At 42.7% G+C, this 26,907-nt stretch overlaps 1 long non-coding RNA gene across 2 annotated transcripts; it reads right to left on the bottom strand.

The window, feature by feature from the left end:
• Positions 1–302: 302 nt before the first annotated feature.
• On the bottom strand, positions 303–5,679 carry LOC119087577. Of its 2 annotated transcripts, none has more exons than XR_005091036.1 (3): positions 5,320–5,679; positions 3,384–3,455; positions 303–1,867 (listed from the first exon to the last, which is right to left on the bottom strand). It is a non-coding gene; the product is annotated as an uncharacterized LOC119087577 (long non-coding RNA). The 2 variants fall into 2 exon arrangements; XR_005091037.1 differs by having other exon boundaries at positions 303–1,738.
• Between the last annotated feature and the right edge of the window lie 21,228 nt (positions 5,680–26,907).

The following is a 26,907-nucleotide window of genomic DNA, read 5'->3' as shown; positions in this document are numbered from 1 at the left end:
AATATTAAAATACAACCCGACGGAGAGCTTTAATAAATTCTAAGGAGCATTTCGTTGATTTCAGGACCACAGAAGTCTCTTATCTGTCTGGGATCTCTTTCCTTTGTAGCCCTTTTCCCTGAGTCTTGTTATCCTTTCAAAGCTTAGCTCCTCCTGAAAACTTGGTCTGTTTTGGAAGATACCCTTTCGATTCAACCCCTTGAAGTCCTTTACCTACTAGGCACTAAAAGCTTGATACTCTACCGGTGAGAGTCCCAGAGCAACCATGTTCGTTGTCACGACAAGCCTCCCCCTCCCGGTATCGTGTTGGCCATAGAAGGGGGCCAATGAATGCAGCCATGGTTCCTGTGAGCTTGTTACCAAATCAAGCAGGCACAGAATAGGCTGGAACAGTTGTGACGCGTCTAGAGTGACATCTGAAACATCGGGAAACAATGTTGTGCGTTCTTACACAGAAAAGAACCAGGTCGCCCTGCTACTTAGGGGTAAGATTGGTGAGTTTTGTAGGTATTGGTCATTAAAACATTCTTGTCTGAAAGATAATGTTTTTAGATAAATGTCCCTTCCCTGTCCCTCAAAATTGCAACCAAATTAATTTTATTTGAAAAAGCTAATATTAAGCCCTAAGGTAAATCATCTGCTATATATCTCAGAACCCACAAACACTGAAAGTCTTATTTGCCAACAACACAACTATAGAGAATCCAGAAATGTAGAATCCTTGACTTCTAAGTCAGCAGCCTTCTGTTTTTGAACATCATTCTTCCTTCCTCGGTGATTGTCACTGCAGCCTTAGGGACCAGTCATTCAGGCTTTCTGACCCTCTGTCCTCATCTAACAGACAGTGGCTTTGCTAATCATTCAGGAAGATGAAATGAAAATTGTTTGGAGAGAGGAACGAAGAGACAAAGAAATAGTTTGGAAGAGAAGGTACAGAGGTGTGATGTAGGTCGCTGGTCTGGATATCAGAAGACCTGAAATTAAATCTGGAATTGACCACAAATAAATCTGGAGTTGACCACACTAATGCCCTTAAACCTTCAGATCCTTGTTAATAAATGATGGTAGGCAGAATGATTTCTTTAGTTGATGTAGCTTGAAAACACTGTTTCTCTCCAGCATGTCAACACATGACACCCTCATTCCACACCTGTTTTTACAAATTCTCTAAAGACTGGTAATTCCAAAGGATGAAAGTCTGGTGTCAGCAACAGAGAGAGGTTCCTGAATTTCAAATGCAAATTGTATTGTATCCCCTTTAACTTAACTGTCTGGATTGTAAAGACAAAAATAGAAATCAAGACTTCTAGTGTTTTCACTGGAGATGTAGAAGGAAGAGGCAACCTTTAATTATTTGTCTAAAATTAAGTGTAGTCAATGAGTCAACCGTCACTAATAAAATGTGATCAATGGCAGTAGCACGCCTTTACCAGGATATGGAGGGTTAGACAGCTCAGGTGAGCATAGGAAATTTTCAAAGGCATCATGAAGCATGGCTTTGGGGAATGTAGCTTCTGCAGACTGTTAGAAGCATCAGTGGCCGCCGGTCTTCAGAGGGCCTTGAGGTGGTGGTGGGACCATGAAGGGCAGTGAGTGAGCAGTGACTCTGACAAACTTTGATCCTACACAATATCAGGGACGCCTAGAGATGCTGATCAGGAGCCACTTTTCGAATGGGTAGAGGAAGAAGCTGTGTTGCCGTTTTCCACCCCATCGGGCCACGTGCACGGTCTAAGGTCTTTTGTAGATGAACGAGGAAGAGAAATGTAGGACTTTATAGTTGATAATCAGGGACTGAAAGTCTGGTTCCCTTGGTGACTTTTCAGACCCCCAGTTTCCTTCACCCATAAGGTAAACATACTGTAACCTGCCATGGTAAGTGGGCATCAGAATCAGAGAAGTACCTACCACATGCATTTTACCTTTATCAGACGGTTGATATGCATTAGTACACAACCAAGAGCCCTGTCTCAAACTCTCTTGCTGTTCTCTTTTCTTCCTAGGGTAAGCTAATCAGTTCATAGAAATTCTTTCTTAGCCAAGTTGGACTGTCTGGTCATTGCAAGAGGAGCACCCCAGAAGCAGAACATACCCAAATTAACTTGGGCCTTGACAGAACCTCCATTGCATCTGGGCATGTGAGGAACGGAAGAGAGAGTGATGGTCACATGGAGACTTTAATTTTTCTCGGTCAGATTTTTACCCCGGTACTGCCCCATCTCTTCAGTCTGCTCCTCCCTGAATTTCTTACTCTCTTCCTCTGAGTGGCTCCAGGCTTACTTTCCCGACTATGGCCTGAGAATTACCTATTCTGATCTTTAGATCTAGATGTATCCCAAATATTTACTGATATTTGTCCTAACCCCCCCAACCCCCCAGCATTTTACTGCCTCCCAGAAAGGGCTCGTCCACGGTCACCATGTCCTCTCCCACTTCTCTCGTTTGAAGTTTGAATGTTTCTCAGTTGATCATTGAGTCCATCTCTTTCTTAGCCTTTGTTCTGTCTTCTTGACCTAGACTAAAAGACTGCATTTCCTATTCTGTAGGCTCCTAAAAATGCTCTGGGGGAGCTAACCCAATCCATTCTTGCCTTTTTAAACTCCTGGTATATTTCCTGTTCCTTGGATTCTGTCCTTGATGCTCAATGGCTCTTCATTAGTCATTTTCCTCACGGCCCAACACTCTTATCCCTATCTGTGGGTTACTGGGTACCTTTGCTGCACGGTTCCTGGGCTTCTGTTCTCAAATGCTTTGGAATGTATAGAACCTTTCACCTCAGAATATCAAAGATGATAGGCTCTTTGTGGGTGAGTTGTGGAGGCTTCAATTTTCATCGTTAAGTCATAGCCCAGAATCAGTGAATAAAATGTTAATGGCAGGGAAGACTTAATGTCATGAGAAACGTAGATGCCTTTGGACAATTTCCTCTGCAGAAGTGAGCTACTCTTCTGGGCCACACCTTTCTTTCCTGTCCTAGATTGCATGCTATGGTAGGGTAACTAAAAGGCTCCATTTTGTTGATTCAATCATACTCTCCCATCCCCCACTTCTGAGTTGAATGATGCTGGCCTCCCTCATCAGGAGCACAAAAGAATGGTGTAGGAGAGTTCTTGAAGCTGACTCAGTCTGACTCACATAACTTCACACTAGGTAGGAAGGAGCTGTGAAATCCAGAGAGCAAAGCTTGAACCTGACCACTAAGACAAAGCCATAACTGATTTAAGACTTGGGAGAGAGAAGGTGGTCCTTGGAGCACGATCATGGGTGAGATGGCCAACATCATCATCAGCTGTTGGTCCCCATGTTTCTGAACTTCCAGTCCTGCTCTCCATCCCCCCGACCCCCAATTCTTCCTTGCTTAGCTGCCATGACACATGACTTACATTTCTCCTTGGTGTGATGAATTGTCACGAATTGCCAGCTTTTCCTCTTGGCCTGCCCAACATGAAGTTATCCTGTAAGATTCAACAATCAATGGTGGAATTGTTCTGCAAACTCATTTTTTTTTGCACTCAAAAGGCTATCCTCTCTGTAAGTCACATATTAATAAAAATGGCTCTCCATTATTCTTACACAGTTCATCACTTCCACCCTTGCCCAGTACTTTCTCCTTTTTCCCTCCTGTTCTCATTTTTCCACTCGCTGACTTCATAACTCTTTTGACGGAATGTATGACCTCTTTTCACTCTGTTAACCTTCACTTCTGGCTTTTCTGCTCAACTTCCAGTTAGTCATAGGTACTTTCCTGGTTCCAGTTGTTTTGGGCTACTGTGAGAAATAACATTTTGGCTAATCCAGCATTGTTGCTTGATCGATCATCCTGACCAGGGGCTGGAGGCTGATGCTCCCACAGGGTGTGTGTTCTCTCCCTCCTCTCGGACTAGAACTGACCTAGGACCTCGTGCTTGCTAGGTCAGTGTTATATCACCAAGCTGCATCTCCACCCCCTTTCTTAACTTCTCTAGTGCCCCCCCACACACACACCTCGGCACATCTACTGTTTGACACTGAAGCTGTGTGAGTCTCAAACTGAGTTCTGTAGTTTTCAGAGCCACCCTGCACACGAGGTCCTCACTGCTTGCTTGTTACAAGATCAGCTTTCCAGGATAGCTCAGAACCTGAGGGCAGCACTACTGTCTGTGGGACGTTGGTTCTCTGTCGGGCTTTCTAGAAGACTGTTTCACACTCTCTCCTCTCCTTCTGAGTCTCCAGCACCTGCCTCCCCTCTTGATTGCCACGGTGCTCTTTCCTTTCCAGTTCATTGAGAAAATAGAAGAGACCGATAAAGTCATTCATGTCTTTAACCCTAGCATGTAGCTGAGGCAGGAGGATCACCATGAGTTCAAGACTAGCGGCCTACAGGCTCTAGTTTGCTTTTTGTTGCTATTAAAAACAACAACCAACCAACCAACCAACCAAACAAACAAACAAACAAAAACACGGACTTAAGCCAATGTGGGGAGGAAAGGGTTTATTTCAGCTTACAAGGTACAGTCCGCCATTGAAGGAAACCAAGGCAAGAACAGGGTAGAGACTGGGGAGGAACACTGCTCACTGGCTGATTCACTACCCCTTTTGTACAGCACAGGCCCACGCGGGACAGCACCACCCACTGTGGGCTTGGCCCTTCCACATAAATCACAGTCAAGAAAATGCCCCATAGACATTCCCACGGGACAGTTTGATGGAGGTATACAATTCCTCAACTGAGGTTCCCTCTTCCCAGGTGACCCTAGTTTATATGTAATTGACAACAACAACAATAACAAAAAACAAACAAACAAACAAACAAAAAGAACCAGCATAGGCACATGTCAAATTCCACACCACAGGGCCTATAGAATGAGATTCAAAAAAAGAAGGAAAGAAGAAAAATCAGTTTGAAGTGTCCATGCACTCTCGTGCCGCCTTCCCAGGGCTGTCCTGCCTCATACCCTCACAACAGCCTTTCTCTCTCTCCTCATTGGTCATTTTTTCTCTCCCAGCCTTCCCAGTCCTTCTTTCCACTCTTATTTCCCATGACTCCTCTAGTTCTGCAGCTTTTCATATCACTTGCCTGTTAGATTTCCAAAATGTGCATTTCCATTCAAACAGATAGGACCAACATCTTACTGGATAGTTCTACATCAATAATACCCACCTCAGCCCTAACACCCTCCAAACAATCTTTGTTTCTCCCCAATTCTGCTTCTCTCATTTTTATCTATCTTGTTAAGTGCAAAAGTGCCGTCTTTGCTTGCTTAGTCTTAGCAACCCTGTTTTTACCGTTTCCCTGGAGCGAGCAGAACTGAAGTCCTCTCTGTGGTTAGCGGGCCTTACCTGCTCTAAGCCTGCTCCACCGTGGCTTCGGCTTCATTCTTCCTCTCCCTCCCACAGCATGCATCGGATCTATAGTAGCCACCTTGCTGCTGGTCACACCTGCCAGCACATCATGCCTCTGGGTCTTCGCAGTTGCTGTTTCTTCAGGATGAAATGCTCTTCACCCTCACATCTGCAAGGCTGCTTTCCCTTGGATTTCACTCAAAAGAGAGACGATGGACCAGCGATCGAGAGCTGGCTTGGTATTTGCTTGGCTCCTGAGTTCCGTTCTCAGCAGCACATGTGTGTACACACACACAGGTTGGAGTGTTCCGGTGCACACACAAGGCCATCAGAGGGATGCTCTCTGACCACTGTACATCAGTTGCATCCACTTAATTAACTTACTTAACTTTATTTATTTACTTTAGCATTTCTCGTTATCTGACACACCACAGGCTTCCATGTGTATTTGTTTCCTATCTGCCTCCACCTTCCCTCTCTAGACAGTACTCTGGAGGACAGGACTTTTGCTGTAAATACTCTTGTATCACTAAAACCAATTTCTGCCACATTGCAGGCTCTAGATAAATATTTGTTGAGTAAATGAATAAATGAAACCTCTTCCTATTGAAAGTCTTTTAACTAGCCTGTCATTGACTGGGCGATACTTTACTAATTATGAATATCTATAATATAAACCTTAGTGTGATCTCCATATAGTTACACATTTTATGTCCAACAAATTTTTTATAGTGGCCTTCTGCTGAGATGGTTAAATGTGCTGCTTAAGGATACGTTGTTTCATGTTCCAGAGAGGAAATTAGATATAAAATGGCTAAGATTACAAAGTAGGTAGATGATTCCATTAGTTGAAATTAGTGCTACGCTGTAAGAAGTGTGAATTTTATTTAAATCTTTTGCCTCTCCTTATATGAAGAGTAGGAAAGTTTAGAACCTAGAGGTGACCAGATTCAGTTCCCCACCTTATCATTCCAGGGTCTTACATGCTTCATAAAAGCCAGAGAGAAACGAGGCTGCAGCCAGGCTGTGGTGGACGTTGCTCCCCACCCCACCCCTGCAGGTGCCAGCTCTTAGCTGTCTTTTGTTTACTGTCTTTGTTCCGGGTACCTGGTGAGGATTTACTGCAGGGTACTCTGTGTCCAGCGGGTGCAGCCACCACACCTTCTGAGCACTGCGTTGTTGTATGCTTGCTCCTTCCTTCCCTTCCTTCCCTCTGTCCTCTGTCTGTCCCTCCCTCCCTTCCATGGATTCCTCTCCTCCTCCTTTCTCTCTCCATGCTGCCGTCTGTGATGCCCGGGCTCTACCCATCCTTCCTTCATTGCTTCTGCTCTCCTTTGCAAACTTCTGGAGAGAAATGGCCTGTTATGCCACCATAGCCCTCAGAAAGCAACTCCTTAGCAGCTCTCACTCCCTGGATAAAATTTTGCTCTTTCAGGTAGCCCCACTGTAGAGCTCAGAGGTCCCTCATCCAAACCTGCTTATCGAGGTAATCAGGAATGCCACCTCAGCACTTTGGGACCGTATGTGGGTGTTATATCAGCAGCAGCTGCTGCTTTAGAGAACAGCCTTGTCTTATCAGCCATCATGGGCTAACTGCAAAATCAACCATAACCAATTGTCTTGCTTGTAGCTCCTTAGGGGCATCCGTGAAATAATGCTATTGCTTTAATCATTAAAGTTTACTGCCTAATGATGTGCAAGTTCATTGATCGTGAGAACGTAGGAGGGAAAGGCCGTGCTCAGTGGAAATGTTTCCCCCCATTTTTTCCTACTGGAACTTCCTTGATGGAAGGAACCATGTATGTCCCTTATAACTCACGTTCAGGAAATCAATGCTCCCCGGATTTTTGCTTCCTAGGAATTAGGCAAACATGGCTAAAGAGTGCTTCAAATACACAGCCTCAAACTGTAGTTTAAGGGTGGTATCTTAATGCTATTGTATTCAAGTACTCGTGGGTATGGTTGTGGTATATGTGTGTGCAGTGTGTGTATCTACACATGTGTGTGAGGAGGCTAGAGGTTGCTCTCTCTACCTTATTTTATGATAGGGTCTCACTGACTTTGGATCTCACTTATTTGGCTAGACTAACTGGCTAGCAAGTCTCACAAATCCTCCTGTCTCCACTGTCTGAATGCTGCGATTACAGGCGTGTGCCCCTGTGCCGAATGCTGGGAGTACAGATGTGTGCCCCTGCGGCGAGGTTTTTAAAATGTGATTGCTGGGGATAGAATTCGGGTCTTCATGCTTGCATGGCAAACATTCTACGAACTGAGCCTTTATCCTGGCTCCCATTAAAGCGCTTTGTAAAACATACTGTTCTAGGCACTAAATTCTTAATTCTTAAACAAATAGGATAATTATCACAGACCTGTATTGTCTACATCTGTGACATCTCTTTGTGGTACTGTTCACTGTAAATCATAACCATAAGGACCATATGTCAGCTCTTCCTTCGGGAAGTATATGTACTGCACATATTCTATACCTCTAATGCCATCTACTTATCAAAGAGAAAAAATGAATGGCCACTGGTTAAACTGATGACATACATTCAATCAGAAAGTTTGAAAACATTTTACATTATCAAACAATCTTATTAAGTAAAAGTTAACATCTGTGTAAGCTATGCAAATTGACACATTAGAATATAAAACCAAATGCAAAGTTATATCAAACATAGTATTATTTTCCAGTAAAAAGGCACATCAATTTCCTTCAGTAATAAAACTAAAAGAAACCAACTGGTCTCCACAGAGTAAACTCCTGTTCTTGTTTTGGTCTACTTGCTGTGCCTTTAAAATAAATGATTTTTTTCAAGTTATATATTTGCACAGATTCTGAATAAAAGGCGGCCTTATGTTTGGGTCGGGGAGTTGTCAGACAGCTGCATTGCCTCAAGAAAGACACTGCAGCACCCATCTAAAGTGATGAGGGCCGGGCAGTGGCGCACGCCTTTCATCCCAGCACTCGGGAGGCAGAGCCAGGCAGAGCTCTGTGAGTTCGAGGCCAGCCTGGGCTACCAAGTGAGTTCCAGGAAAGGCGCAAAGCTACACAGAGAAACCCTGTCTCGAAAAAACAAAAGCAAACAAACAAAAACCTAAAAAATAAAAATTAAAAAAATAAAGTGATGAAGATGTTTCCTTTTTTATTTCTCTTTACCACATTCGTATTTCAGCACACTACATTTCTTGACAAAACTGGCATGCACCTCTCTGTTGTTTGAGCAAGAGGAAATCATTCATAGGAAAAAGAGTCATTGAAAATGGCCCATGATGTATATAATTCCTGGGATAAGTGGGCTGAATAACCCATGTTTCTGTTGTGAACTGTTGTATGCTGAAATGTGCATTACTAAACCCATTTGTTGAACACATTGAAAGATCGAATATCTCCCAAAAGCGACCCTGGAAAACATTTCTTTGCCATTCAGCTCCTTCCTCTGCTCAGAGGAGCTTGTTAGATATTGTTTCTGGGTTTCCTGGAATCCATTCACGTTACAGGGGGGAGAAATCATAGATGAAGAAACAAGAAAAACAGAATTTACAACTTATAAACACACATTTTTCAATAAGATTATAAGAAAATTAAAAACTGCATACATAATAGAAACCTCGTGTGAGAAAGCATATAGAACAATGTGATAGGTGACCATTTTTTTCTTTATCATAAAGATCCTATCCAGCTGAAGAACACGAAAAGCACACTGGCCATTATTAGGCTATAAGGATATGAATGAAATGCCTGTGATCAGGATGATTAGAGGGGTGATGTTCTACCCTTCTGATTCCATCAGTATGTAACATGGTTCACAGTGTAGCAAGTAATATACATTTGACTGTGGTCTTTTAAAACATTGTTGTGTATTTTTGTTGTTGTTCTTTGCTTTTTTTTTTTTTTAGTTTGGTTTTTGGTTGGAGTAATGCTTTCTTAAAGATCTTATTCTTATTTTATGTGTATTTGTGTTTTGCCTTCATGTATGTATTACACAACACATTGGAGCCTCTGGAATTACAGACAGTTGTCAGCTGCAAGGTGGTGCTGGGAACTGGACCTGGGCCACCTGCAAGAACAGCAAATGCTCCCAAGCACTGAGCCCTCCTACTCAGACCCCTGAGTTGGAGTGATCCTATGGATAATTTGATGTTCCAAATATCTCTAACGAGAAAAAGAAAACACAAACCTCTGCTGGGAAACCAACAGAAGAGACAAAGACTAGGAGCTATAGGAGCAGACGTGGGAAAAGAGGACTTTTTTCCATCACAAGAGAAGTTTTTGTTGGTTGTGGATGGTTCTTATGGTCCTTTTTCTTCCTCTGTTGTTCCATTTATCTAGAATCAAGTGGGAAGTCACATACAGGTTACTTGCATGGGACTGCACCCAAACTTGCCATAAATTATTATTGTGACGTCAGGCTTCTGGAAAGGTCTCAAAAATACAGAATTAGAAGTCAGGTGACTAGGTTAACAGTGTCTTTCAGCCAGATGCAAAGTGAGGACTACTAAGAGGCAGGCACATACTGAAAAATGGAAGGGAGGTGAAAACAGCTACACTGTACTACTTTGGGAAAATTTTGCCATGAATAGTAGGAAGGGTATGAAAGGCTTTGAAGGAATGAGCAACAATATTTCCAGAAACAAATTGTGGGTCTGGGGTTGGTGTTTCCAGCACAGTGGAAGCAAGCTAGCATGGTACAGAGCGCTAGAACAGCCCCAAGTTTTCTCCAACAATGTTCTTGAATATAGACAACAAAAACTGGGCAGGCTGTGAGGCGAGTCTGCCTGGGGATAGGAGATCGCTGAGATGTGATTGGAGCCATTGTATCATAAAGGGCATGGCGAGAGGTTACATGGGGAGTTAACTGAAGAATGAAATCGTTGCACACTGTTTCTTCACCGAAGTTGGTGAGCAGGACACAGAGGTGGTGGTAAGGTGGGGGGGAGGGTGCAGCTGCAGACCAAGATGGTGACTGAGAATGGCCATTTCAAGGACTGTTTTCAATCATTGTATTCACGTGATCTTGCTATTGAATACCAAAGTATGGTGGAGTCGAAGGATTACAGGTATCTGGATGATAGCTATATGGGTTAAACTTCATGGATTATGAATTTTGTAGCTGCTAGATGTGATGATGAAGAAAGAGCACGTGTATTCTCATATAAAGATAGAAGTGGCTCTTTTAATTTAAAATATTGGTTATCATGAGTGTGTATATGATGTGTGTGTGTGTGTGTGTGTGTGTATGTATGTATGTACATGGGTGCGCTCACAGGTGCACATGGCATGAATGGTGCGGAGGTCACAGGATAGACTTTCAGGAATCGGATGTTTCCATCCACCATGAGTTCCAGACATCAAACTCAGGCCTTCTGGCCTGCACATCAGTATGATCCCTTTCGCTGGCACAAGGTTGGACTTTTAAATTATAGAAAGAAAGATCCCCAAAGGACCAAAATTTATTTATAAAACATTCTTATAATGTGTATCACGAGACAACCATATTCCCCAGATTTATTTGGTTATTTTTCATTCTAATACTGTTTTTGACAAGAAAAAAAAAGTTATTTTGTATTCTGACTCAGTTTCTTCCTGACACAATTTTTGAAGTATTCTTCTTTCTTCTGCAACTTTTAAAATGTCAGCAGGGGCTGGGGAGTGACCCGGTGTGTAAAGTGCTTGCAGCTCATTTCAGAAGCGCAGCACGCACGTAAAGCCGGATGCACTAGTGAATGTCCATAAGCCATGTGCGCCTCCAGAGAAGAAGCAGTGAGGAGAGAGGAGGATCCCCAGAAGCTCTCAGGCCAGCTACCTGCTCTGTCTCAAACAAGGTAGAAGGGAAGGATGGACATAACCTCCACACACAGGTTCTGGCATGCATGAACACATACACACACACATAGACCCATCATTCAAACACACACACACACACACACACACACACACACACACACACATGCATGCACACATAGACACACAGATACACACACATGCATGCACACAGAAACACATGCACACACACACACACAAAACCTTAAGAATTCTGTTTGTTTGGTTTTAGTTTAGTTTAGTTTTGTTTTTTTTCAAGACAGGGTTTCTGTATGTAACAGCTCTGGCTGTCCTGGAACTCACAGAGATCCATCTGCCTCTGCTTTCTGAGTACTGGGATTAAAGGTGTTTGCCGCCAGCACCTGGCTGAAACCTACAAATTTTTTAAAATGTCATACAGAGGAAGGATGTATTTTCCTACTATCCTATACATCAAGAATGAGATTTGATTGGCAGAACGTCTGGAGAGTGTTATTTTTTCAAAGGAATCCTCTGGTTTGCAAGTGGTAATGTCCTAATAGTTTCCCCCAGAGACTGTGCTTTGTTCAATTTAACATTACTCATATAATCATAGTCTTGGACTAACTTTTGAAACATCATTATATAAAGTGTGTAGACTGTAACAGATGTAATTACTGAATTACCTTTTGCACTAGAGAATATACATTTTCATGCACTTCCTGACAGCTGAATACTGGTTGGCTAGCTTCATAGACACGGGCATTTTGATTAGTGGAAAACTAGTGTTTGGGTTTTTTTTTTTTTTGTTGTTGTTGTTTTTTCACTTGTAACTGCCTATTTTAAGACATATAAAGTACTATTTAAGCCACAATATAACACGTCCTTCCCAGAGAAGTTCTTTAGTGCAGCAGTATATGAGATCAGTAAAGACTGATGCTTAACCCTGTCCTTTACAATTAAATGTCAAAAGGCACCTTGATGCTTCAGTATAACTCTCATCTGAAGCAGATCACCTGACAGGTTTCAAAGCTGCAATATCCTGTGCTCTGTCACTAAGTGCCAATGAACCCCATTTGTTTATTGGGGTGAATAGGTTATTTTTCAGTTATTGTTTGAACAAACTAAATTAATGACATTTCACAATAAGATGTCACTCTTCCCCGCTTTCTTCCCATCCTCCTTGGGAAGGTGATCTTCTTGCTGGATTCTTTTCTTAGCCTGACTCTGCTTGATAGGAGTTCAGAGAGCTTTTGTTTTTCTGTTTTCTGTATCAATTAGGCTGGCTGTAGCCTTCTGAGAGGAGAGACACCAGGGAGGAGGGCGATGAACTGAAGGTGACCACACAGTCTGGCTGTCTTAATTCTTCTAAGCCATAGTTTGTCTCATTGATGACTTTCTTTATGATTCTGTCTTGCTCATTTGTTAGGGCATTAAGGCAGCACACAGCAGAGCAGATAATCAGTGGTTTGGATTTCTAATAAGGCTGGAGGAACATGTAAGCTCTTCCCTAGATTTTACATCTTTCAGATACTAGGAAAAAAAAAAAGCCTAGGATGTTTTTGTATGTTTAGTGTTCTTGTTACATGAGATATGCACCAAGTACTAAAATATCTTATTTCAAATAAATTCAAAATTCTAAACCCAGTATTTACCCCCAGAGTTGCTTAAAGGCGCAGTCATCCCAAGGGAGTGTTGTGGCCCGCAGCTGAGCAGCGCTCTCTAAGCAGCTGTCGGTTATGCGGTACACAGTCTGTGTATCCGGAGTCGCTAGCCTGAGCGCTCCCTGCCATGTTGGACTACTTTTTCTTGAGATAAGACTTTTGTTATTTCACTAGAGCGAGTTGAAGCGATGCTTTTAAAGGAACAAACAAGGCAGTGGTTGTTGCTGGAGGGCTTCTCTCCAGGTTCCCCAAGCCCCGCAGTCCCACAATCCACTTATAAAATAATCACTCAGACGCTTATATCACTTATAAACTGTATGGCCGTGGCAGGCTTCTTGTTAACTGCTCTTTTATCTTAAATTAACCCATTTCTATAAATCTATACCTTGCCACGTGGCTGGTGGCTTACCAGAGTCTCTACATGCTGCTTGTCCTGGCGGTGGCTGCAGTCTCTCTCCTCCTTCTTCCTGTTTCCCCAATTCTCCTCTCTCTTTGTCCCGCCTATACTTCCTGCCTGGTCATTGGCCATCAGCATTTTATTTATATAGAGTGATATCCACAGCAAGTGGTGTTTATTATCCACATTCTCTCAGCACACTTTCTCTCTTGACATGCAGGGATTTCTTGCCTGCTGCTTCTCAGAGGAAACAGAGGTCACCGGGCATAGACTCCTTGGGGTTCACTTTCCTGGTCATCTTTCCCCTTCCAGGCTTAACTCTGGTCTTAGCTATTACACCTGGTCAGCCCTATAAGAAAGATTTCTACTGCTTGCTGAACCACCTTAACCTGTGCTCCAAAAGATCTGACTTCCTCAGTTATCTTCTCTGCACCCAAGTGTCTGGCTCGTCCTTTCTGGTCTGGCTTTCTGTGTAAGGGACACAACAAAGAAACTAAAAGCAGTAACCCACTAAAATACCATTTTTTCCCTAACTAGGAGTCTTCTCTTACTGGGCTAATTACTTAACAAATAGATTTATGGTTTTGTTTGTTGCTTGTTTTTTTCAAAACAGGGTTTCTCTGTGTAGCCCTGGCTACCCTGGAACTCGCTCTGCAGACCAGGCTGGCCTCGAACTCAGAGATGTGCCTGTCTCTGCCTCCCTAGTGCTGCAATTAAAAGCTTGCTCCACCACTCTCTTGCATACATCAAGTTCGTAAGAAGAACTTTTAATGAGTTGGTCCGTTCATTGGTTTCCGTCTGCTCTGTAATCCGTCCCTACCTGATTTCTGTCACCATTTGGCCTCTCTCCCTAAAGCAGGCTGGAATACTCGTTTGCTGCCAGTAGTCACCAGTCGGTTCTATTCGCCTCCTTTGATCCTTTGTTGCTAACAATTACTCATTTGTCCACCAGAAAAACATCTTCTTTTCTAAGTCTGGTCCCAAATTTACTTCATTTTCTTAGTCGTCCTTTGTAGTCAACAGTTTCCTCTGAGGTTTCAACATTCCACCCTGCAGGAAGCTCCTTAAGCAGGCTGTAGCTTCAAAGCAGCTTCAGGAAGTCCCTGAAACTGACCAGATTCACTAGGCCCCTCCCTCCTTGCAGTAAAAGCTGAGAATCCCCTACAGGTGGAAGCTGAGCTGCCAAGAAGACTCTGTGGTCAGCCCAGCTGCCTGGGATCATCAGAAACCAGCTGAGCTGCCTGGAAAAGGTTTAGACCAACCTAGATACCTGAAGGGTCACTCTTGATCCGCTGCAGCCTGTGCAGTGTGCTCCCGGTTCCCAGCTGTGTGCGCTGTCACCCGTGCTGGGTGGGCTTTGGTAATACAGCCGTCTTTGAGTCATTTCTACTCCTGTAAGTCACCCTAGTAAAGCTCAGTGGTTTTTCAAGTTGGACTTGGGTGGTGCCTGTACTTTGGTCCGTCATGGTTTTCCTATTTGGGGTGAGTAGACATGTGTTCTGCATCTCCCCAGGCAAAGTTCTGTCGCACAACACCTCGTTCTGTTTCCTATCTCTTCTAATTTCACCCTTTTATCCATCCCTTAGAAGTTAAGTTCCTACATATTCCTTTTTCTTCTCTCCTCTTCCTCTCTCTCACTCTAGGCTAGCTTATACACTTCCGGACTTTTGACTTTTCCTCCAGGTACCAATCCTCTCTCCAACAGATCATAGTAATTCTCCCGAGAAGCTCCTCAAAATTCAACATGCTTGAATAATCAATCGGCATGACCCCTTCCTGTGGATTCTGGTACAAATTCCTACACCCGTTCTCCTGGTTCACTCAGAACCCATCATGTTCTCAGATGCCCAGGAGTGAAGTGTCTCCTTTCTCCTTTCTGATTTCCTCTCAGCTCTACCTCCTGAGAAGCCTTTGCCCTCTGTCCTTCGTTCCCCTCCTGTAGACTAGAATGAAGTTTCAAGATGGCAGCCAGGCTTTCCTTTCTTGGGCATCCTGCAAAAAGGTCTGATCACACCACTTAGAGGATTAGTGACCTTCATTTCCCCACGGCCTGCTAGTGGGGACAAAATTCCTTAGTTAGCGTATGATCCCCTTCATCACATGGCCAAGCCTAGTTTTCTAATTACCTCTGCCCCTCCCACCCATATAGAGTTACGTACTGGAGAGTGTTCCCCATTGTGCCTCATAGCTCACCTCGAGTTCTCCCTTCCCTGGAATGCTCATTTTTCTGGCCTCTGTGTCTTTGCCCAGTGAATCTCTAGTCTCTCTTTAATTGGCGCCCCAAGGTCACCTGTTTTCTGCTGCCCTGCTCTTCACTGACACAGCCCCATTCTGCTCCTCACCTCCAGAACATCAATTGCAGAACTTTGGTCCTTGCCCAGGATTTTGTGAATGCTTTCTCTCAAAGCCCTTGTCTCATTGTACTGTGGTTGGAATGCCTCGCATGCTGGACTAAGGGCACCTACAGAGCTCTTTACCTTGTCTACTGTAGAAGCATGCTTCCCAGAGTTTCAACTGTGTCCCCAAGATGAAAGAGGAAGCACCGGCTAGTGGCTGCAGGTGGAACTAAGACTTCTCAGTGCCCTCTCCTGCCCATCTTGCCTGTATATTAACAGTGAGAGCAAATCAAGAGCATGGGCTCTTCACCAATGTCTTCGCCTATCATTGCCACCCTGGGGTTTACAGAGCCACTCCAAACAGTGGGTTCTAAATAAATATTCAATACCTGGTCAGTCCTTCAAGCCTCTCTAGTTTGTATTTTTAGTTATGTCCAGCAGTTGACTTATTTTTAGATGTCAGATTGTGCCTTTGTTTTGAATAGCAAAGTGTATCTACTAAGCCCTTGTCACTTAGCCATGACCATTTCACTGACAGGAGCTACCACCTCCAGAGACAGTTGAAAAACGGCGATTTCTGGAGAAGATTATATTAAGTCAGCAACAAAGTCTTAATCTGTGGGAAAGTAAATCTGAGAGAACAAGGAATTAAAAGGAAAAGACTGAACGCAGTGATAAATGGTGCTTGCTCACTCACCACACTGGAATGCCAATAAATGTGTAACATCACACACCCTGGAATTTGATATAATTATTAACTCCATTTATTAGAACAGAGAGAATCAGAAAAAAGGTAACTGGAGTTGTTAGCAAATACACTTAAAAAAAAAAAGAATAACAAAACAAAACAAAAAGCCCCTGAGTCCCAAGACCCATAGCGTCTTCTGTTTGTGGTTTCCTCATTACTAAGACGTTATGGGACAGGGGAAATCATAATGCACTTTCCATCAGCTGAGCAGGCTTGGGGTGGTCTGGGGAATTGTAAGGGAAGAGAAATCAGTGTGTCAAGGCATATCTGTAATCATAGCACTCAAGAAGCTGAGGCAGGAGGACCTGGAGTTGGAGGCCATCCTGGTTGAATCAGAGTTCTATGCCAGGCTTGATTACACAGAGAGACCCTGCCCCAAAACACAAGCCAAACAGGAAGAGCCAATTCTCTCTCTCTCTCTCTCTCTCTCTCTCTCTCTCTCTCTCTCTCTCTCTCTCTCTCTCCTCCCTCCCTCTCCCTCTCCCTCTGTCTCTCCCCTTTTTGGTTTGTACAGATAATACACCTTCACTGTACAGAAGACATCAATACAGGCAAGCCCCTGGGATCTAAATTGAAATGCTGATCTGAGAGAACTTGTCTCAGAGCCTCCACATTCTTTTATAAGGCTTTTAAAATTTTTATTTTATGTGTATGCATGTTTTGCCTGCATGCATGTCTGTTCACCGTGTGTGCAGTGCCCACCGAGGCCGGAAAGGATGTCGGATTCACAGCATTGCAGCCACAGATGGCTGTGAGCGGCCTTGTAGGTGCTGACAATCTAACCCGAGTCCCCCGGAAGAGCAGCCAGTGCTCGTTAACGTTGAGCCGTTGCTCCAGCTCCAGAGCCCCAGCGTTCTGGATTATTCTGTCAGTTCTCCATTAGTAATACTAATTAGTGTTTGCATTTGCTGTTTTCTCGTTGCTGTGAGCAAATACCCGCCAAAAGCAAGCCAGGGAAAGGAGGGTTTGCTGTGGCCCGTGATGACTACGGTCCACTGTCACTCACTGGCCTCAGGACAGGAGAGGGTCGGAGATGAGGTGGTGGGAATTTGCTAACATCGGGGAGAATCCAGAAGCAGAGGGGAATGCTATATCATCCAGCTTTCCCTTTTTTCTCTTTTCATTAGGTCCTGGACCCTACTCCTTGGGAATGGTGTCACTCACTTCCAGAGCAGTCCTTTCTCCGTTACAGACACACCCAAAGGAGTGCCTCATTAATGTCCTAGGTAGTTCTTAATCCAATCAAGTTGACAATGGAAATTAATCATTAAGTAATCCTACTTTTAAAAAGGTGGCAAGCTGTCCAAACTGGGTTGCTCCAGCCAACCCAAGAGCTATGATTGTTGTGTTACCCCCTTCATCCGTCCCCTTTCTTGTCTCCTTTTTCTTGTTTTTTATCTTCGGTCCAAGTACAAGCTGTGCTATGGGTATTTCCCAGTGTTACCAACCCATGTACACCTCCTCTGAGTCCATATCCTGCTTCCTACAGCTCTTAAAGCTTCATATGTGGATCATGCAACATTTTCCTTTTTTCAGAAATTACATATCTTGTTTTTAGTATTCAGAAGCTGCTTGTACTCTCTTATTTTAAATATTTTTAACTTCCCTGATAAATGAACTCACCATTGCTCATCTCAATATGCATAATTAAAATCATCTGTCTTCCCACACTTCCTCCCTCTCCCCCCTTCCTCCCTCTCTTTCTCACTCTCTCCCCTCTTCTTTTCCTCTTTCTCTAGCTCATCTTTTTCTTCTTTTCAGAACCAGGTGAGTTGGGAAGTGCTCTCTGACAGAGAGAAGCACCTGACTCCGAGGCATTTCACAGCTCATGAATTATGTGTTAGGCATTTGCTCCTTTCACCAGCGTTAAGCAGGTGGGGGTTCAGGGCTGATGGAACCAGTGTTGAGAGCCATTTGTCACATTTTACATGGAGAGCCTCAGACTCTGATAACCAGCTTCCTAGAGGACTCGAGGTTTTAACAGCTGTTGAATGAGAGAAAGGGAGGGAACTACTTGTAGAACAATTGAGAGCGTTAGCTGCTCTCCGGCTCTACCTCAGTGGTTCTCAACCTTCCTAACGCTGCGAGTCTTCAATACGGTTCCTCATGTGCTGACCCCCAGTCATACAGTTATTTTTTTGTTGCTGCTTCATAACTGCAATTTGGCTCCTTTTCTGAATCGTAATGTAAATCTCTGTGTGTTCCAATAGTCTGGGGCGACCCCCCAGAGGGTCGTGACCCACAGGTTGAGGACCTCTGCTCTACATGCTCCTTGTACACTTTCCTTCCGTTTTTTAAGGGCAAAAGGAGGTGGAGAAATCTTAGGCACGAGTAAGTGAAGCGATCTGCTGGCTTTGTCAAGCACTCTGTGAGATCCTGAAAGGTAGACCTGAAAGCAGCTTCCTGTGCACTCCTAATGCACTGGAATCCAGAAACAGTGCTTCAAGTTATGAAGGAAAACTCAGCCCCACCAGTGAGATGAATTCAGGCCGTTTATGTTGAGGTAGTTGAGGCTAACTTGGAAGAAGCTTCTTTGGAATGAATCCACAATTGATTATAGAGGATGAAATGTTTTCAAGTTTATAATTACGTAAAACATAATAAATATAAACTAATATGGGCATGGTGAAGATTTTGGCTGTGAATTTTGATTAACCACACCCTTCTGGTGGACATTGAGGTGTCTGCACTTTTCTGCTGTAGGAGTTTCAGGGAAACTACATGAAGATCTTCGGATGAAGAGGGTTGGAGCCAAGTTGACTTTTGTGTTTTGTTTCACTCTGTGACACATTGCCATGCTTAAATTAAAAGTAAGCATGCAGGAAATTCATGAGAGGGCTACATTCTGTCACTACCCTAGGCACATCTCTGTTCTGTGGGACCACTGTGTAAATCATCCCAGGTATTACAGAAAAGTGCGCATCTGTGACAAACCCCTGGAGTTATTTCAGAAGGTAACTTCAATGAAGTAGAAAGAAAGAGTCACAAGAAGCTGGTTCAAGCCATCCTTCTGCTCTTACTGGTCCAATCATCTGAAGCCATTTTAGTTTCTCTGAGTATTGTTCTTTCTTTATAAAAGGGGCATAATTAGCCAAGTGTAGTAGATGAAAAGTAACATGCTTTCCATCTCAGAACTGAGGCAGCAGAAGCAGGTGGGTCTCTGTGAGTTCAAGGCCAGCCTAGTCTATATAGTGAGTTCCAGGTCTTCCCGGTTACACAGTGAGACCCTGCCAAGGAAACAAAAGAAAACAAAATGGAGGAGACTCGCACCCATTTCATATTTTGAGGAAGAATCTTAAACTTTATCACCACCAGAATCCTCTAAGAGCTAGTCTGGCACAGACTGCCGGCAACTTCCAGAATTTCAGTTTGGGAACTTTTGTAGAGAAGCTTGCAAATTCCCAGGTCAGGTGAAATCCAGTCTGAGGTTAGGGCTGAGACAGCTGATGTCAGGAGCAGAATCTGGTGGCAGGCACTGCTGCTGTTATTTTTGTGGGGGCTGGAAGAAGGTTCAGAGAGTAAAGTGCTTGTGTTCAAGTGTGAGCATCTGACTTCTGCTCCTGAGCACTCATATAAAAAGTCAGCCCTGGTAGCATGTGCCTGTAATCTTGATACCTGGAAACAGAGACACAAGGATCCTGGGAGCTTACTGCCTGTAATCCTAGTCCCGGGAGATGGAGACAGACACCAGGATCCTGGGAGCTCACTGGCCAGGCAGTTTAGGCAATTGGTGAGCCCTGGGGTCAATGAGAGACCCTGATTAAAAAAATAAGGTGGAGAGCAATAGAGAAAAGCACCAGTGTCAACCTCTGCGTACACTGGCCCACTTAGGCACATGCACATGCAAACACATTTATGTGTCACATACAGAGAGAAAACTGTCACTGTAATTGTCATTATAATTATTCTTCAGGGAAGAGTGTTTTTGTTTGTTTTGTTTTGTTTTTTTGCTTTTCCATATTCTGCTAGAGAAATCAAAGGTGGTGGTGATCGTCACCTTTGAGGTAAAGTAAAAATTTTGTACCCAAGAGAAAATGTAACAAAAGTCACAGAAATCTCTAAAGAAGTTTAACTTGGGCTGGAGACATGGCTTGGTGGTTAGAAGCACTGGCTGCTCTTACAGAGTTCAATTCCCAGCACCCACATGGTCGCTCACAACACCTGTATGTAACTCCAGTTTAATTTGTGGAATACTAAGAACTTATGTACACTTTGAGTTTCTTTAAATATTTGGACAGGAAGTGGAAGTACAGAAATTACCCAGAGTGGTACTGAACACAGGAAGTCCTGGAAATCTTGCAAGACGGTCGGTTCCTTTAAGATGTCTAGCCTAGTTAAAGCATCTTAGGTTAATGCATATCTAAGTTCAGCTACTTTCATTTTGCATATCCCTGGCATTCCAGGACACACTGTTGCTTAAAAACTTTTGATGTTTCAAGGAACACAAATCTCAACCCTGTTGATGTGTGTCATCAGCTTTATACCAAAACATTTCAGTGAACTCTTAGTTCAAACCTCAAGTTACATAATTTTTTTTTTTAATGGAGAAAAATGTAGGTGACCATAGGTAACTTTCATCACCAACACAACACCTTTATCATTTTTATTACCAGAGAGTTCTGGTAGCAGAAATATCTCATTTGCAAATATGTAAATATTGTTCAGTATTTAAATGTGTGTTGAGAGTAATTTAGAATTATTTATATATTATTGTTACAGATGTGTGAGATTGTAGGCATTTCCCTTTTAGTACAGAAGCATTATCTTTCTGTTTTGTTTTGTTTAATTTTGAAGTCAGGTTTCACTCAGTGAGGCTGGCCCAGAACTCATCATGTAGCCCAGGCTGACCTTGCACTCAAGCAATCCTCCTGCCTCAGCCTCCCAGGGGCTGAGATTACATGTGTGAGCCACCATGCATGATTGTGGAGCAGTATCTTTTGAAATTGTCCATGCCAGTTAAATAAAACATGGCACCCAGACCCAAACACATAGTACAACACACAGAATTCCATGGCTACTTTAAGGACCAAGAGTGGTGAACAAGATGTAACTGTAGAGTAGTGAATTCCCAGATGTCATGAGACAAGATGTGCAGACCACAGCACAGGGAGATGCTGAGTTTTGAGCACTGCTTTGGGAGGGTGGCATCCCACTGGTGGGTCTCCTTGCTTTCTCCCTCTGGAAAGTTCTTGACATTACACACGATGTCCTTCATCACATGGAAACTCTTCCTTGCAGAATCCTTTTCTACAACTGGCTTTCATGATTTCTTGATAAATATTTCAGTCTTTTCCACTTTATTTTTCTGTTACAATAATGGCTGCCCAAGAAAATCATCCATCTCTGCCCCTGCAAATGTTTACAGTGCTGACAGAGTGTGTAAGTAGTGCCTTTACTGACTGAGCCAAATCACAGCCTCCTCCCCTTATTTTTTGAAGCAGGATTTCTCACTAAACCTGGAGCTGACTGGCCAGTGAACTCCAGGGATCTTTCTGTCTCTGCACATCTTTTACATAGATGTCAGGAATCCATACTCAGGTCCTCATACTTTTGTGTCAGCCATCTCTACAGCCCACATAACTAAATTCTTCCTGTGCATTAACTTACTGATTTTTATATCAGTCATAGGTTCCAGAGAGGTTACAGAACATGCCCTGGTCAGCTCAGAAGTGGTGATTCTTGAGTGCTAGCTACTTCTGTGTCATGACCCATTCTGCCTGTCCATCGATCTTGATCAATACTACCATGTTCTTTTATTCTAAGATGCCATCTGGGGTCTCATTTAATAACATTTCAAAACAAAATGATTCACTACCAACTATATGAACATATACATAAATACTCTAGGGGGCTGTGAAGATGACTCAGTTGGTAAAGTACTTGCTTCATAAACTTGAGGACCCAAGGGCCCTCTCCAACACCCACATAAAAAAGCAGGGCATGACCATGTACTATAAGTCTATGATGGGGAGAAGGAAGATCCCTGGGGCTTGTTGGCCAAATAATCTTGATGAGTGGTAAACTCTGGGTTCAGTGAAAGACCCTACTTCAGAACAATTAAGTGGAGAGTGATAGAGGAAGAAATTGAACTTTTACTTCAGGTTTCCATATACACATGCACAGAAAATGCACACACCACAAATGTGTACTTAGAAATATTTTTAAAAATTGTATTTAGTCTCTTGGCATTAAGTTATTTTTTAATATTGAGAACATGTATAAGTTAAGTTTTTCTGATGAATATTTTTAGAAATGCTGAAGTTATATATATATATATATATTTAACATATTAATTAAACAGCTATATAGTTAAGTGTGCTGTAGAATATTCCTTTACACTGTGTGAATATATGTCTCTATGATTGGCTTAATAAAAAGCTGATTGGCAATAGTCAGTCAGGAGGTATAGGTGGGGCGACCACACTAAGGATGCTGGGATGAAGAAGGGCACAGTCAGGAGTTGCCAGCAGATGCAGAGGGAGCAGGAGATGAACATGCCATTCTAATAAAGGTACTGGCAGATAGCAGAGCGTACATAAGGAATATGGGTTAGCTTTAAATGTGAGAGCTCATTAGTAATAAGCCTGAACTATTGACCAATCATTTGTAATTAATATAAGCCTCAGTGTGTTTATTTAAGCACAGCTGCAGAACACGAAACCCCACCTATATAAATGTATTCATATACATTGAACATAAAAATCTGAAGTCCATTGCATTCATTTAATTCATATTTTTAAGTCTTTGTTCTTGACATTATTCCTAATAACAACTACTTACTTGTATAGCATTTATATTGTTATAAGTAACCTAGAGATGATTCAAAGTATGTACAAGGTGTGAAGAGGTAATATGCAAATACTACATCATTCACGGAACCATACCTAATGAATACAGAGGGACTCTACACTGGGAGTGGGGGTGGGGAGGTGTGGATTATGTTGAAGAGATTAGACAGGTTTTAATGAATCAGCTGCTTTCACTTAAAGGTTGAACTTCAGTTAGAGCAGACATTCACATCTTTGGCTGTTACAGAAATGGCTTTAAAAGTCAGTGAATCTTAGAGAGAAGACTCTGGGTATTTCCATCTTTCACAGTCTATTATAGTTTGAATGTTTGAGCCCTCAAAAGTTTATGCTAAGATTTGATTGACTTTCTTTTTATTTTATTTTTATTATCATTATTTTTTGTTTGTTTGTTTTTCAAGACAGGGTTTCTCTGTGTAGCCCTGGCTATCCTGGAACTTGCTCTGTAGACCAGGCTGGCCTCAAACTCTCAGAGATCCACCTGCCTCTGCTCCTGAGTGCTGGGATTAAAGGTGAGCACCACACCACCTTGATCGACTTTCTACCGCTATTAAGAAATGGAGCTTTTAAGGGATGATTAGACTGAAGATTTTGCCTTTAGGTGAGATTAATGTCCCTACCTCCACCTCACCTCTTTGTTCTTCCATTCTTCTACATAGGAAGACAAATTTCTCCTCTCCAAGGGCACAGGGTTCAATATTCTATTATGCAAACAGAGACTATTACATCCCAGACACTAGACCTGTTAGTATCTTGATTGTGGCCTTCTCAGCCTCCAAAACTGTGAAATACGATTTCTTTTCTTAATTAACTACCCATCTCACAATTTTGTGACAGCACAGAAAGTAAACTAAGAGACACAATCTAATTAAAATACATCTAAGCAAGAAAGTAACATATTCTTTGTGCAAAATTCTAAATGAGACAGTAAAAAGAACTGAAATGACTAAAACATAATCTGTGAACTGCAATTCATATGGTAGGGGCCATGTGCAAATCTTAAAAGCAGATAAAGGGAGCTTCATAAACTTCAGAGGTGTCTAGATCTTAAAAAAAAGTGTAGGTGGAGTTCTCTATGTCTTGGCAGCCGCTCCAGATAATCACTCAGAAACTTAATATTAATGTAAACGCTAGGTCAATATCTCAGGCTGTTACTAGCTAACTCTTACATTCTATATTTTTGGTTTTGAGCCTAGCCTTTAACGGCTGAGTCATCTCTCCAGCCCAGCTCTTACATTCTAAAATTAAACCATATTTATTATTTACCCTCTGCCATGTGGCTGTACCTTCTTTCAACAAGGCACATTCAGCTTCCTTCTTTCTGTATCTCTAGAGACTCCGGAGCCTCCACCCTTCTTCCAGTGTCCTCTGTGTCTTACTGCCCTTCTATACCTCCTGCCTAGCTACTGGACAGTCAACCTTTTATTAATTAAACCAATCATAAGGCACCTTGGCAAAGACGTATCTTCACAGTGTACAAAAAGATTATACATTACAGAAAGGCTTCATAAATTGCAGCCATGGACTTAAAGATTTTAAGGGAACTGGAAAAGTAAAAGTTCTCGAAACACGAAATATTGGAAATGAAAGCTCAGTATCTAACCCACAAGAGAATAGGAAAAACTGCAATGTCACCCGGGCTGAGAGAACAGAGCTATGTGTGCTCATAGCCACTGCTGCTGTATAAACTTAAGCCACTTTTCTGGTAAAAAAAAAAAAAAAAAAAAAAAAAAAAAAAGTTTACTTATGAGTCAAGATTCTTCAACATGTTTGGCCAAAGGAAATTATCTGATAAATATGCAGGAATGTATAAACAAGGGCTTCCCTTGCAGCAAATTAGAAATAGCTGAAGTTAAATGCATTGCATAGTATTACAGCAGGTACTTACCTACTGACTTGGCCACTAAGTAAGTCCAGCTCACTGTGTCTTTCCTTTTGGTTGACAGTGTAACTGTCTAGAAAGCAATTGCTGACTGAGCTAACTGAAGATACTGTCTGGAAGCTTAGAAAATAGCAAGACCAAGAGGAGAAACCAGTGTGTGTATGAGGAGAAAGATGGATGCTTCAAGAATGAAGAGCTCTTTTTACCACCGTGTATCAGAGATGCACAGGAGCCATATGCACGAGCTAAGAACAAAGCTTGTGAATGTTAGATGCAGTCCTGACAACCGAGTTTCTTACTTACTCCAGAGTGTTAAGTGTGTCCTTGTCTTGGGGGTACATGCCAAGTCTGAGTATGATTGTAATAGTTTAAGCTGAAACTCAGAATGTTTATTTGTGTAAACACACATATTACCATGTGCCCAGGCATGCTGGGTGAGTAAACAGGCTTAGTCCTGGCAATAAGAGGTCAGTCTCTGTATTAGTGACCTTTTTTGTTCCTGCAATCAACCCCCACACAAAACCAAGTTAAGGAAAGAAGACTTTATTTGGCTTGTGTAAGTTTCAATAGTGGGCTGAATGAGGTTCAGTCAGTAGAGTGCCTGTCACACAACATGAGGACCCGAGTTTGATCCCACCACCTACAGAAAAAGGCAGGCAGGCAAAGCAGTAATCCCAGCACTGGGGAGACAGAGGCAGGAGGATGCCTGGGGCTTGCTGGCCAGCAACCCAGCAGAATCAGTGAGCCAAGAGTGAGTTTGAGGCTAGCTGAGAAAATTAAGACAATCCTGACTCAAACAAACCAAAAACCCCCAAACAAACAAACGAACAAACAAACAAAACAGCAATAAAACCCCAAACTACAGAAAACAAAACAGGTAAGGACCAAAACCAAACCAACCAAGGAAAAAAAGGGGACAGGCTGGTGGTACAGTTTAGTGGTAGAGTGCTGGTGCATCATTCCTTAGGCCTTGTTCAATCCCATGTACTGGGGGGGGGGAGTATCAGTTTGTAGGTTAAAAAGCCAGGATAGCTTGGTGTCAAGTACCACAGCAGTCACAGTTCAAATTATGTTATCAGGACTCTTGATACTTGCCCCCACCCCCCGTCCCCGTGTGTGTGTGTGTGTGTGTGTGTGTGTTGTGTGTGTGTGTGTGTGTGTGTTTCTTTCTCCCCTCCTCCAGTGACTCATTTAACAAATATCATCAGCTTCACCCACCATGCAACATGTGCTCTAGAACTGAAATCCATCAGTAGACCAAACAGACGCATTTCCGGTCTTTATGGCACTCACATTCTATCCTTGAATGATAACTTCACTCCAGTTTTCCTTTGATCGTCCCACCTTACATTGTTCTAACGCCAAGTCCAGTAGAGAAGGGACAACCGACTTCCCCAACAGGCTGATCAGAAGCCAGCAACTGAACTTCATTCCTGTTTCCAACTTAGACCTTTTGTGCAGTTCAGATACCTGTGCCGACAGGCAGATGTGCCGACAGGCAGATGTGCTGCCAGGGTCTCTGGCCTCTGGTTGGAGTCCATGCCCCTGGAACCAAAGTAGCTGAGAAGAAACAGACAACTGTATTGAAATCAACTTCTGCCAAAGCAAATTCATTACTTTTATTTTATTTTGTTTTGGAGTTTGTGATATGAGGAATGGAACTTGGCTTTGTGTATACACTGAATACAGGCTCTGCCACTGAGCCCACACCCACAAGCCCTACCTCCACCCAGGGAAGGTAATTAGATGGTGGAAGGCTTAATTCAGCCAATATCCTTTGACTACTATCTTTTATTGAATAGGGTTATTATTTTCTAAAGTTAAATTATTTGTCCTCATTTAATGCTAAGATTACGTATTTCCCTATATTACCTTCCAATTTTGTATGTATTTAAAATACTCAGCTCTTAATTTATGTGGGCTTGGTTTTTTAAATATTGGGTAAATAGAAATAAAATATATCAGATGAA

The sequence above is a fragment of the Peromyscus leucopus genome, chromosome 3 (genome assembly GCF_004664715.2).
Source record: "Peromyscus leucopus breed LL Stock chromosome 3, UCI_PerLeu_2.1, whole genome shotgun sequence".
Lineage (NCBI taxonomy): Eukaryota > Metazoa > Chordata > Mammalia > Rodentia > Cricetidae > Peromyscus > Peromyscus leucopus.
Note: the sequence above shows the minus strand (reverse complement) of the source record. Positions and strands in the feature narration are given on the sequence as shown.